Here is a 12,760-nt window from a genome sequence, read left to right on the forward strand (position 1 = left end):
AAATCAATGTCCTGTCAAACACAGCGGTCCCCCCGCTGTTATCAAAATCCTGTCTCTCCCATTGACGCCATAAAGCACACTTAATCACTCATCTGTGAAGACCATGAGGCACTTCTTATCCGAAAAAATACTATCCATTTTTTTTATGTTGTGGGAAATACAATACTACGCATTAATCTTTGAGTCATTCATTACAACAGCAACCTTTCCCTGTTTTCTCTTTTTAAATGTGTTTTCATCTTCAGATGACGTCCGAAATTGTTGGATGACTTATTTCCAACGCCCTATTTGCGGTACAAGAACCTGTCAACACACGTCAAAGTTGCGTAAACACTTGAGAAAATATAGATATTAAAAATAAAGTCAGGAGACAGATAAGTAAGATCAAGTGTTTTTGTAATACATGTCAGGTTTAGCAGCCACTGCCTCACGCCTGATTCAAAGTCACCCACCGTCTGATAGAAGGAAGCCAGCAGCGCATCTACTTTGCAATCAAAGCAAACGGTGACGTCTAAAGAAGCGTCCCAGCCCTGATGGGAGATAGCGGCCCTGGCTAACTATGTGGTCTTTGTTTTTTTGCCCTGCGGTCATTTTTCTGCTCGGTTGATGAGCAAATCAGAGTTAATTGTTGCAAGAAAAGACGAGGTCATCAGCCAGGGTAATTTAAAGGAAAATGAGGTTCCGCTAAAGATGACCTCATCGCTGCGGTCAGAATCCCCTTTCCCGACTCCTCAGGCGGGGATGAGCGTTTTTCTCTGGCCAAATCCTGCACATGTGGCTATATGGGAGGTAGACACTGAGATTAAAATAGGGGTCAATGACCAGGATAGACTGTTCAAAGTGCTTCATCAGTTCTATCCTGTTCAACTGACTGGCCAAGTTACAATCGTCGATAGCTCAAGGGGCTCATAGATCATTCAGCGGCCGTCTGTGTATATCTAGCTGTGTCGTTCATCACATGACTAAGAAATCTACTGGATTTCTAATGTGACCTTTAAACTCTTGTTCCCATCTCGGTGGGGCTCCCCCGTTTCCCATGCGGTCCAGCGCTCTGCTGATTGCTGCCTGGATTAGAGCAATGCAGGGAACGAGTTTTGTGTGCCGTTCGGTGCTCTGCTCTCAAGCCAATGTCCTTTAATCTCGCTGTAACTTTGATCCACCCCCTGATCAGGACCTGCAGGAAAATTAAAGACCTTCCACCCACTCACAAATCCTCAGTTGGCTCACAAGTTTGCCAGGACACAAGTTTGCTGCACGTCGTGAAAGAGTGAATCTTTGGTCACCACAGTTTTCAGACAAAGGCCTAAACCACCTGTGCACAAGCCTCTCTTTGGTTCATCAGTGAGAATGAACAGATGAACTTCCTTGACCCTGCTCTGAATTTCAACAACGCTGGGTTTTGAAAGTCAGGGCTGAGGTGGTGAGGATGGTGGGTGTTTAGTGGGGGGTTTGGGGTGAGAGAGGGACACACTGTTGCAAAATTTCATCTACTTTTTATAAGAATACGTTTCGACACACAAAAGTAAACGGTCCGATCTCTCAGAGTCCACGGCTAATCTCATCCTCACTCCCCCAGTGTAGAAACACACACATGCAAACACACTACTAACTCCTGGAACAAGCAGACAAACACGCTAAAGCAAACACAGACATCAAGCTAAGCAGACTGATCGTGTGAACGTCCATACAAACACAAAGAAAACGGGGGTGATCCATAAACAGGGTGATCCACAAATCAAGCAGCACTCAGGTTTAACAAAAGTAAACAACTGCACAGCAAAGCAGTAATTAATGGCACCCTTCCCTTTTCTACAGTAAAGACATGTCAAACAGTGGGGACCTGGCAAGGTAGATTACCGAAGATTTGCAACACTTGAGGATTACTCAAGAATGCCTGACTTTGATCTTTCTGCACTTAGCCTTTGATTCAGAGTAATTATTTAAAGGAGTGAGGTTTTTTCCCCACCAACACAATGATGAATGGCTCTAATGATTTCTTAATTTTCAGGCAGTGAGACAACCTTATCGGTGTTTGTGTGTGTGTGCCTCAGCGTGTGATTTTCGAGTGCTTTGTCTGCCACATATCCTACTGAGGTGAAGATATCTATGGACATGACTATATTATTTATGTCTTAATTTCTAAATTCAATTTCACGGAGCAGACATAATTCCTAAGGCTGATCTGCGTCCTCCCTGTCTCAAGTATTCTCACCTGCACCTTCTCTCTGCTACACTTGAGGAGAGAGCACATAAGTTATGCTTAATTACAGAATGAATTCATGCATCCCTATGCTATTATCTTCTGGTTAAAAATAATTCTGCTTGCCGTGCCCATGTTCTTTTGTGTTTCCTTCTACTTTTAAAATTATAACTTTGTCCCTGCTTATTTTGGGAAATAAAAATTATATTTTGGTATATTTTAACATTTTAGACCTTTGCTTAGCTGCAATGTAAAGAAAATAGGCAGCAACACAAAACAGCTTTGAAACAAAACAGAAGTTTCTGTCATCTGGGTGCGTTTGCCATTGATCCAGTGTGCAATCTGTAAGCAAAAGTTCAAATACGACAGGTACAACATTCAGAATTGAAGAACTGCCCCCCTTTTAATTTATGAATTGGAATTGAATTGAACACACCCCACATGAAGTGGAATCGGAATGAAAGGAAGAAGATTTACTGAATTGCAATTCAAAGAAATTCAATACTGGTAATGCATTGTAGGAAATTATGTTTTTGCGTGTTGTGTGTAATAAGCTGAGTGTACACACGTTGTGCACCTGCATATAGGCATATTACTAACGCGCTCTTTAAATAATAAAACAAATATTGCGCTATTGACTTTAGACTAGGTTTAAGTTGGTCAATGGCGCAGTCTATTTCAGTTGCCTCAAAATAGTAACACACCAACAATGCGCCTGAACAAACCTCGTTTTCAGACCAGCACACCCATGGGTGCACAAATGGACGCAGATGCATTTGCTATTTAAACAATGTGGCACAGGACGTGAAAATGATAACTGCATCAGGCTGAAACTAGCAAAAAACACTTGCGTCGCACCTGCCGCCACATTGGACTGGGTGTATGATAGGACGCAAAACCTTCCGAACATGGCTTTAACAAACATTCAAAGATTCTAGTCTTCCTTGACTAGTAAAAAACGAAATTAGATTTTTTTTCTTTTTTATTTAATTCACTTTAATCCTATTTCCTTAAATTCAAATTCGAATACCAACTTAGCATCCTGTTTCCTACCTCAGTTCAAATTCAGTTCAAATTATCAACAATTCTGAAAGGTGCACAACCCTGCCCCAAACATACACACTTTTCAGATCATTCCTATTCCCCTGCTATGAAGAAGCACTATGCAAATCAAAAAGAACTTTTAATCTTCTTTGATCTAAATGATGAGGGTCAGCATCCTGTTTGGAACAGAAATACTCAGAAATGCAATACAAAATTGAATGAATTCTCGTTGTCTGTCTCCCTCTTACTCTTTCTAGCATAGTCGAGAACAGCACAGTAACATTGCATGCTACCAACAAAAAGATATAACCCAAAGATGAAAGAACGCCTGCATGTTGGTTGAAAGAAGACCAGACATAAGAATACAGTCTCCAAAACAATCCTCTCCTTAGTGTAGCGCGGGTATAAGGGTTTGCCTGCCTTTCTTGTAACTCTATCAGAGCTTTCCTCAAGAGCCAAAAGCATAACTCAGAATGAACATAACTGAATCTTCAAAGACGGCCACTATCTGCCTCTGCCAGCTTGCGACATGTTTTGTGGGCGTCTCACGGGCGGTCAAGGTTTATCGGGTGCTGGCGTCTCTCGAGTCATTGTGGGCTGTTAGGTGACTGCTTAGGCTTGGCCTGGTGGGGCTAGATTTACACATGGCCTCTTACCATCTTAAAGCATGATCTCAAACAGCCATGGCAGATAACAATGGCGGAACATCCAGCCATTCAGTAATTACAACGGAAACTGGTGTATCATGTTACAATCTTTGGGTAAATCCAAAACATGCAATTTCCCTTGCACTGTTATCAGAACATTGAAAAAAATCCATCACCTATCAAGCAACACATTTATCATTTGCAAGAATAAAATCAATCAATTGTAACGTCCCATCTCAACTTTTCTCAAAATTAATTGCTTGATATCTACCCAAGGATACCAGCTAGGGCACATAAGAGACATGGAATAACTATTCAAAATCGGATATTTGTATGGAGCAAACTCCATCCACAGTAGTAAAACAGCCAGATATATCCACCTAGAAATGCAGACCCACATCAAAATGTTAATGAGCGTCACCTGCTCGCCACACTGGTCTTGAGTTCCACAGAGGAGCTCCAGAAGGATAAAAAGATAAGAGACGACAGCGCAAGATGAGAGAGGACCAAGCTTATTTTAGTTTATACTGCTGCTTTACACTCATTTTGTTGTGGTTATTTTGTGATTTAAGTTTATGTTGTTTGTTTGCCGGTTCCGACTTCCTTCTTCCCTTAATATGAACATCATATTACATCGGTGCCAAAACCCGGGAGGAAGGAGGGACACACTGTCGGAGAGCCGACCGCCAGTGGCTGCCCAAGGTGGTGGTGCTGGGGTGACTTGCTGGAGGGATGGATAAACTCTCTGCTGTCCACCCGGGTTCTGGAGGGACAGCTGACGTCTGTGAGGGGACGGAGGAGTTGCCCCTGTGAGCTGTGGGAACGAAGCGAAGTGTTAATGAGCGTCACCTGTGCACCACACCGTTCTCGAATACCACGGAGGAGCTCCGGAAAGATAAAAGGAGTAACGACAGTGCAAGACGAGAGATGGCCAGGACGCATGTCCTAATTTTGCTTAGTTAGACGCGTTCCTGGGTCAATGTATTTTGTTGATTCTGGAGCAACATTCCTGTCCAAAACCCTATCTCTACTCCTAAACCTAACCCTACCCATAACTTATCCCTAAAATCAGAGGAAAATGATAGGTGAATAACATTGATGTAGAAGCACCTAACCCTGGTTGTAAGCCTAAAATTGGTTGATTGGAATGTTGTTGAATCATTCCAGTCATCAAAGATGTTGATCCAGGAACATGTTAAACTTTGTTACAAACATCTTTTGGAGTCTTCCACAATGTTGTTTTGTAGTCTGTACCACTCAAAACAATGCAGGTCAAACCCACTGACCCCTGAGAATGTTCCAGCATAGCATCTCTGAGAGGTTTACATTTAGTTGATTCCTTTCAGGAGAACCCATCTGAACTGGCTGCTGTATCAGTTTTAACACCTGTGAAAGGTACTTCTCTGTTCAAATTTACTTTATATTGGGCCCAGTCCAGAATGAGCCAGTTCTGAAGGAATGTGAAGCCCTGCCAGGCTAGCACGGCTGCTGCTCCTCTGAACAAACAGGAGTTTCGGGCGTGAATGCCATGCCAGTTCAGCTGAGACCAAAAAGCTCAGTCTTTTGCAGACAACGGCCCCAGAACTGTCATTGATTTAACTGAATGATTTATTGGAAACAAGAGTTTTTAATAAATCAGAATTACAGGGTTTAGTTTTAATTAAATGGACAAAAAATAATCTTGCCAGTATCTCCACACCCAGAGGTCTTTCTGGTTTCTGCTATTGAAGGTGTCATTCAAAGTCTGAACCAGTCAGAGATGGGTCCAAAATGGATCCTTAATGCTTGCTGTGAACTCTCCCTCTGTCTACCTGTGGAGAGTTTAGAATAAGCATCAGAGTCTGGTCTGCTTGCAATCAACCACACTTAGTGAATGACAGCATTGTGACATTTTAAAAGAAAACCTAAAAAGCCTTCAACCCCCTCACTCTGGGCATGGTTCCAGCTTGTCTTGACAAATCCCCTGTCTTTACCGCAGTCAGTTTCACACCTGATAGGACCACCTGAGTACATTCTCCAGAGGGTGAAATCAGAGAGGGCCATCGTGTGTACCCAGCCCCAATCCACTCTGCTTTGAAACATGAAAACAGAATGCACACATATCCACTGTAATGGAGTCCTGTGGGGTCACATGGGGCACTAAGAAGTCCATTTAAAGAATCCTCTTCATATTCGAGTCTTCGACATGGTGCAATGAAATCCTGTCCATTATCCAGTAGATGTTGGACCACCAAACTTTTAGTCATTCATTTCAGTTGTTCATATAAAGATGTATTCCTAGGCAACAGTTAATGCACCAGATTTAATACACATTATAAAATAAATAAGTATATATTTATATACTTGATTAATTCCTTATTGATACCTCTGGTGGTTTTTCTAGACTTTTACCATTAAAGGATTAATTCACTTCAGAATTAAAATTTCCTGATAATTTACTCACCCCCCATGTCATCCAAGATGTTTGTCTTTCTTTCTTCAGTCGAAAAGAAATGAAGGTTTTTGAGGAAAACATTCCAGGATTTTTCTCCATATAGTGGACATCACTGGGGTACAACGGGTTAAAAGTCCAAATTGCAGTTTCAATGCAGCTTCAATTCACAATCCCAGCCGAGGAATAAGGGTCTTGTCTAGATCTGTCATTTTCTAAAAAAGTAAAAAATGTATATACTTTTTAACCACAAATGCTCATATTGGTCTGCTCTGCGTTGCTCCACACATTGCATAATCACGTTGGAATCACCTATGCGTGACACATGTGGAAGTATCAATCTAATGTCTACAAAGGAATGTGCAAAGACTAAGTCAAATGGCCTTTACAAAAAAAGGTAAAGCAACTACTGAAGGAAGATCGGATGATTTTGAACTTGGAGGAAAAAATTAGATGAGTTTTTCGCCCTACCTTGGTTCTTCCGCCTGCTTCACTCGTGACCTTTCCAACATGATTATGTAATGCACGGAGCATCGCAGAGCTAGTGCAAGATGAGCATTTGTGGTTAAAAAGTATATAATTTTTTATTTCTTTTACAAAATGACAGATCGTTCAGTGCAGTACAGCATGGCACGTAGAGTTTAATCTATAGTACTCCTCTTGTATGCGTACCAACCAACAAGAATTCCTGGAACAAACAAAATATAACTTTTGAAATTGCATTGTTAAGATAGTATCTGCTTAAAATATAGATTTGAATGTAAACATAGCCTACCTTTCAGAGCTTGTTCCCCCTCAATCTCTTGATTCCAAAGGGTTGAACAGCTTCAGACTGTACCAGACAAGGTATGCTGGCACACCCAAATTACGGGAATATTGCCAGTCATTAGAGAATAAGACATACAGACATGGGCACTTTTGTCTAGGTTAACTGCAGTTACCTAATGATGGACTATTGGCTGCCCAGAAGGCCTCCATCCTCTGCACTAGCACCCTCTGGTGGGAAAAACTGCTAATTATATTTAAAACAATTAAAATGCTCATCTTTATGGATTGTCTTGTTTTTAGTGAACATACTGTAACCAGCATAAAGAAATTAAATAATTAATTTAAATAAAGGATCGAAACATTAGATGTAGAACATCACGGAAGGATGGTGAAACGTGTTGTCAGATCTGTTCTTCATTGTGCACTCTATGTCAGTTCAGTTAACCAGGTCACAGAAATATAACTCAGTTCCTCATTCGCTATTCAACAGTCTGTAAGCCAATTAACTCATCAGGTAGCTGATGGAGTTCAGTGACTCTAACTACAGATTTAAAGATGCTGTTAATACTCATATTTCTAATTTAGCAAATTGAAGCAATGTCAACATTTTGTGTTACATTAGACAAGTTTTTTTTTTTTTTTTTTTTTTTTAAATCAACTACATACAAAAATGGAGCAATATTGTAATTTTAAGGATTCATTATATCAGCCAGTATTAATTGTACATGTTGATTTTAAAGAAAATAGTAAAAGCTCTAAAAATAGTATTTCAGTAAATTGTTAAATATATTAACATTAATACAAAATAATTCTTCCACCAAGTAATATAGTTAACTGTAAACCTGTTTCTGCAACTGATCCATCAATGATGTGCAGCCACAGGTATGTGCATGTTGTATTATGTTACAATGCTTTAAACAAGGCTTGACTGATCAGAATTTTAACATTTATTTTTTATAAAAAAATAAATAAATAAAAAACAATAAAATGATCCTGAACTACCCCCTCTTCTTCCCGTAAGAGTCTTTGTGTTTTGAGCTGTCGTCAGCATCCTGGCAGCTGATCAGGGCTCTTGGAGGGGGTTATCTTCATTAGCTTGCCACTTGGCAGCTAATTGCTGGAGCAGGCGAAAACAAAAAGCTCGGTGTCCGTCCCTACATGCTCTGATTGCTCTGGGACAGGGGGAGGCAAAAGTCTGTGTGCCCCAAACAGAGAGCCTCACTTTGGCATGACTTGGCAGGCGAGCCTCCTCCCCGTTATGGATGTTTGTTTGGTTGTTTTTTGAGCTTTGGGTGAACAGGTCTAGGCTAGGGGCACTGAAATCAGCATGACAGTATTTTCCTTTTCTTTTCGCCTTTTTTTTTTTTTTTTTGCCAACAGGAGACATACTAAATCCCTTAATTCAGTAAGAAATAGCATCTCAGATAAGTGTTGTGGACAATTCATTTTTAATTTTGGGCTAAGACCATTTGTTCCAATTCTAATCAAATGGAAATAGCAAATACAGAACGGAGTTGTTTTGATAAAGCTCCTGCTTACATATCTTCTGTCATCCTGTGTGTGTTTTAACACATCTTAGCAGTGAGGAAAATAAAGCAGCTTTTTAATGAATCAATGAGACGGATTGTTTCCACTTATCAAGATATGGCTTCAGTTCAGGGTAAAGGCGGTCGGCAATTGCAATTGCTTTAGTAAAACATGTTCTTGTTCTCCCTCACATGAATGAATCTCAACAAGAAACGTATTGTATCACCCTGTGATTTTAGTGACATGTTTTCATTAAACCTTCTGTAACATCCCTCTTGTATCTCGCTCTGAACTGAACTCTATCCAAAGGAAATGACTCCAGTTATTGGACATTAGTTTACCTTATCTTCTTCACTTTGATAGCCTTTGGCTGGCAAGTGAAACAATCAGATCGTTATTTTATTTTAGATACTCTGGAGAGAAGCTGGAAGGATTTGATATGTGTCTAGACAAAAGGCAACAACAGAAGGTCTTACTGTCCATAAACTGAGATAAGGCAAAGAAATAAATGCCACTGTGCACCAAAGGGTTCGGCATTTCTATCTTTTCTCTTTGATGCGTTCAGCTATCGTCAGAGCTTGCGGTTGTGTTCTGTCCGCCCCAAAGGCGTGATTTGTATATGGAGTCAGGTGCTGTCACTCAGATGTGCGCTGATGTTTATGTTAAAACAAAACACTGCTTCACAGTTCAGACTTCATATGGACTTCTACAGTTAAACACTGCTTCATTCAGGTTCACAATGACAATCAAGATGAGATGTTGTTTCTTTTGTGTAAAGTAGGCCTATACACATCGAGTCCGAACAGGTGAAAACAGGATTAATTGTAATGGGTTTTGACAGGTAAGACAAAAAAAAAAAAATACCACCTATGAGATAGTATTAAAATAAAGGCACATAAAGACACTTTGTTCTAAGCCATTCTTTTATAATAATGAGAAATAAGAACTGCTGTAGCTACTTTTTAATCAATTGTTAAATGAATATTTCTGTGTGCAGTCCAACTACAAAATTAGTTTCTCAAGCAAATGTTGTATTTGTATGTCCAATATCAGTGTGGTAGCAGTAGCAATTAACTGTTACTGAACGTTTTTAAGACACACGTGATGCAGCAGCACATTTAGAGATAAACTTGAATTGGAACCAATAGCAATAAATTTGCATTTGCTAAATTCCAGAAGTCATGAAAAAGTGCAGAAACCAGACTTTGGACTGCTGAACAAGTGTGGGCTGTTCACTTGTTTCTAAAGCATTACAGGAATCCTTGAAAACTATATTAAAGTATAGGGACATCTAGCGGTCACGTTGCAACATTACACTTAAGCCTCACAGACAACATCTGTGGCATCCTGTCGATTAAAAATAGTGTCCTATACAGTTTGTAAGAACGAAAAACAAAATAGTTACAAGCAAAAAACAAACAAACAAACAAACAAACAAAAAAAGTCTTTAGGCTATGGCAAAGGCACGTTTAAATTATTCATAATATGATTTTGCGCAGGTTATGGTCCGTTCAAGAGGTCAGTATAACTTTTAACTGTCACAAAGCATGTTATCCAGAGTTCTTTCCACCAAAATTTTTTTGGAAAGACAAAATTTTAATGTTGTATCAGCTGGATGATCAACAATCAGGTAGCCTACAGTGCAACCAAACTGAACCGACTGTCTATACCTCACAGCATTGTTTTCATTCTCGAAACATTAAATATGGCATCTACCTTTCTTTCTTTTATTTTTACAAACTGTGGGACAATTCAAAATTGTTTCCTGTGCTAATCAACATCATTCCAAAACTGCTGTTGATAAAGCTACATAAGTTGGAAAATTCCTTTATATGTAAATTTACTCCAATGAATTGTTCACAATGGGAAATTAGACATTCACAATTGTTTGTGGCATTCGAATAAACGTCATTATAAAAAGTAAAGGTAATATGACGTTTGAATAGGCTACTATGTTTTTGAGAATAGGATGGTACGTTTACATTTCAACCTTAGTAAGAGGAAAATAAAAGCAAAATATGTCATACGAAGGTCTTAGAATGAAGATATAAGTAGAACATTTGGTTACATCCATGTTCTATTCTGTTCTTACTTTATGCCGTTGGTAGATATGATCCTGTCATGTATTATATCTCTCATACTAACGCATATGATGTAATATATAAAAGACTACATATACAGTTGCAAGAAAAGGTATGTGAACCATTTGCAGAATCTGTAAATATGTTAATAATTGTAACAAAATAAGGGAGATAACACAAAATGCATGTTATTTTTTATTTAGTACTGTCCTGAGTAAGATATTTTACATAAAAGATGTTTACACATAATCCACAAGACAAAAAAATAGCTGAATTTATTAAAATAACCCCATTCATAAGTATATGAACCACTGTGTGTGGTTACCTGGATGATCTACGACTGTTTGTTTGTTTTGTGATGGTTGTTCATGAGTCCCTTGTTTATTCTGAGAAGTTAAACTGAGCTCTGTTCTTCAGAAATAATCTCCAGGTCCCAAAAATTCTTCAGTTTTCCACCATCTTTTGCATATTTGAACCCTTTACAGCAGTGACTGAATGATTTTGAGATTCGTCTTTTCACACTGAGGACAACTGAGGGACTTAAACACAACTATTAAAAAAGGTTCAAACATTCACTGATGCTCCAGAAGGAAACACGATGCATTAAGAGTCGGGGGGTGAAAATTTTTGAACAGGATGAAGAGGTCCAAATTTTTCTTATTTCGCTTGAATATCATTTTTTTTTTTTTCATTTAGTACTGCCCTTCAGAAGCAACAGAAGATACTTGCATGTTTCCCGGAAGACAAATTAAATACAATTTACCTTGATCTTCAAATTCCAAATGTTTTCACCCTCATCTATTAATGCATCATGTTTTTTTCTGGAACATCAGTGAATGTTTGAACCTCAGTCACTGCTGGAAAGGGTTCAAATATGCAAAAAGGATTAGTTCACTTTCAAATTAAAATTTCCTGATAATTTACTCACCCCCATGTCATCCAAGATGTTCATGTCTTTCTTTCTTCAGTCGAAAAGAAATGAAGGTTTTTGATGAAAACATTCCAGGATTATTCTCCTAATAGTGGACTTCAAAATTACAGTTTCAGTGCAGCTTCAAAATGTTCTACATGATCCCAGACGAGGAATAAGGGTCTTATCTAGAGAAACCGTCGCTCGTTTTCTAAAAAAAAAATTATAATAATGATCTAAGTTTTAACAATAAATGCTCATCTTGAACTAGCTCTCTTCTTCTCTATTAGAATTCTGGCAGTGTAGACACTGCTAAGTGTATTACTGCCCTCCACAGGTTAAAGTTTGAACTAATTGTTATATACTTGCACTAGCATATTGTATTTGACAATTTAGTTCAAACTTTGACCTGTTGAGGGCAGTAATACACTTAGCAGTGTATACACTGCTGGAATTCAAATAGAGAAGAAGAAGAGAGCTAGTTCAAGATGAACATTTATGGTTAATATGTATAAAAAAAAAAATATTTATTTTTTTAGAAAATGAGCAATGGTTTCTCTAGATAAGACCCTTATTTCTCGTCTGGGATTGCTGTAAACTGTAATTTTGACCTTCAACTGTTTGGGATCCATTGAAGTCCACTATATGGAGAAAAATCCTGGAATGTTTTCATCAAAAACCTTAATTTCTTTTTGACTGAAGAAAGAAAGACATGAACATCTTGGATAACATGGGGGGAGAGTAAATGATCAGGAATTTTTAATTTGAAAGTGAACTAATCCTTTAACTGCTCAGAATAAACAAGGGACTCATGAAGAACCATCACAAAACAAACAAACAGTCGTAAATTATCCAGGTAACCACACACAGTATTAAGAATCAATGGTTCACATACTTATGAATGGGGTTATTTTAATAAATTCAGCTTTTTTTTTTTTTTTTTCGTGGATTATATGTAGGCTAAACGTCTTTTATGTAAAATATCTTACTCAGGACAGTACTAAATAAAAAATAACACGCATTTTGTATTATCTCCCTTATTTTGTTAAAATTATTAACATTTTCACAGATTCTGCAAGTGGTTCACATTCTTTTTTTTTGCAACTGTAGGCTACTCTGACGGGCTGCTTTAGAATGCTGTTTCACACACCC

At 38.6% G+C, this 12,760-nt stretch overlaps 1 long non-coding RNA gene across 1 annotated transcript; it reads right to left on the reverse strand.

Annotated features, from left to right (window-relative positions):
* Window positions 1-5,481: 5,481 nt before the first annotated feature.
* LOC125251294 lies at window positions 5,482-6,387 on the reverse strand. Its single transcript, XR_007180962.1, has 2 exons — window positions 6,335-6,387; window positions 5,482-6,168 (listed from the first exon to the last, which is right to left on the reverse strand). It is a non-coding gene; the product is annotated as an uncharacterized LOC125251294 (long non-coding RNA).
* Window positions 6,388-12,760: the final 6,373 nt, after the last annotated feature.

Source organism: Megalobrama amblycephala, linkage group LG17 (genome assembly GCF_018812025.1).
Source record: "Megalobrama amblycephala isolate DHTTF-2021 linkage group LG17, ASM1881202v1, whole genome shotgun sequence".
Lineage (NCBI taxonomy): Eukaryota > Metazoa > Chordata > Actinopteri > Cypriniformes > Xenocyprididae > Megalobrama > Megalobrama amblycephala.